Source organism: Octopus bimaculoides, chromosome 7, assembly GCF_001194135.2.
Source record: "Octopus bimaculoides isolate UCB-OBI-ISO-001 chromosome 7, ASM119413v2, whole genome shotgun sequence".
NCBI lineage: Eukaryota > Metazoa > Mollusca > Cephalopoda > Octopoda > Octopodidae > Octopus > Octopus bimaculoides.
Genome location: NC_068987.1, coordinates 4,935,778 through 4,937,234, shown reverse-complemented (window position 1 = coordinate 4,937,234; position 1,457 = coordinate 4,935,778). Strand labels below are relative to the sequence as shown.

Here is a 1,457-nt window from a genome sequence, read left to right as displayed (position 1 = left end):
GAAAGGATGAAAAGCAAAGTCAACTTTGGCAGAAGACAATACAGTTCTATATTTGAGAGATGAGAAATTATGTACATTATTTACATTTGACGGATATTTGTCCTCATCTTGTTTGTTGTTAACACATTTCGTTTGATATACTCTCCAGCCTTCATCAGGTGTCTTGGGGAAATTTCGAACCTGGGTTCTCATTCCTAAGGTATTTTCCGATGTTATTATTATTATTCAGGTCACTGCCTGGAATCGAACTCATAATCTTGGGGTTAGTAGCCTGCGCCCTTAACCCTATGCCATATGCCCGTAAGTTTGATTCCAGACAGTGACCTGAATAACAATAATAATAACATTGAAAAATACCTTAGGAATGAGAACCCAGGTTTGAAATTTCCCCAAGACACCTGATGAAGGCTGGAGGGTATATCAGCTGAAATGTGTTAACAACAAACAAGATGAGGACAAATATCCGTCAAATGTAAATAATGTAAACATAAATACAGATGAAACGGCACTAAGCATTTTGCCTTGCATGCCAACGGCTCTGCCAGTTTTGCTACCTTGAATAAAATCTTAATGGTACCAATATTTAAGGCAGTGAGCTGGCAGAATGATTACTGGCATTTTTCTCTGTCTTTATGCTTGGAGTTCAAATTCCACCAAAGTCGACTACCTTTCATCTTTTTGGGGTCAATAAAATAAGTACTAGATGCATACTGGGGTCGATGTAATTCGCTTACCCCCCAGCCTCAGATTTGCTGCCCTTGTGTCAAAATTCGAAACCAATCTTACAGATATTTAAAAACTTGAACTTTAAGTCTTACAGGAAGTCTGTACACACAAAACCAAAGAGCTGCTGAGAGTAACACCATACGTTTTATCTACAGCATAAAAGATCTTATATCTTTGGAAACACTCCAAATTTAGCTTAATCATAACTGATAGATTCTTTTTTAGTTTTGCTAGTTCCTTTTACTCTTTATTTTATTTCATTAATTTCATGTTATTTAACCCCAGGTCACTCCTCACTGAGTAGACCTATACTAAAAGGCATTCTAGCTATGACCACCTGGTCTTTTTTCTAGTTCATCTAGGATTGCTTTCTTCAACATGGTAGTGCAATTTGAGTGAGGTTTGGCTGCCATTTCTAGATCAAACAACTCAGTGGATCTAAACCCAGCATGACTAATTAAATATTCAGCACCCCCCCCCCTCAAGTGTTGATACATACCTGCTCGTATTACAGATTTACGAATATTGTATTTGATGATATATAAGATGCAATTTTTCTTTGTGTGTGTACTTTATTATTAAAGCTGCAAAAGTATCACAAAAAACTGCTACTCAGAACTTCATGTTTCTGTTCATTGGGCAGTTGTGATCCAAAATGGATCCATTCTAGACCTTAACTGTCTGACAAACAGGAACATGAAACTCTGAGTGATGTCTTTGCAGCTTTACTA

At 37.0% G+C, this 1,457-nt stretch overlaps 2 protein-coding genes across 4 annotated transcripts in view; one reads left to right on the top strand and one right to left on the bottom strand.

Annotated features, from left to right (window-relative positions):
• Positions 1 to 1,457, top strand: part of LOC106882474 (formin-binding protein 4) — a 365,705-nt gene that overhangs the window by 64,792 nt on the left and 299,456 nt on the right. The gene's annotated exons all lie outside the window — the stretch shown is intronic.
• Positions 1 to 1,457, bottom strand: part of LOC106882475 (uncharacterized) — a 38,155-nt gene that overhangs the window by 22,000 nt on the left and 14,698 nt on the right. The gene's annotated exons all lie outside the window — the stretch shown is intronic.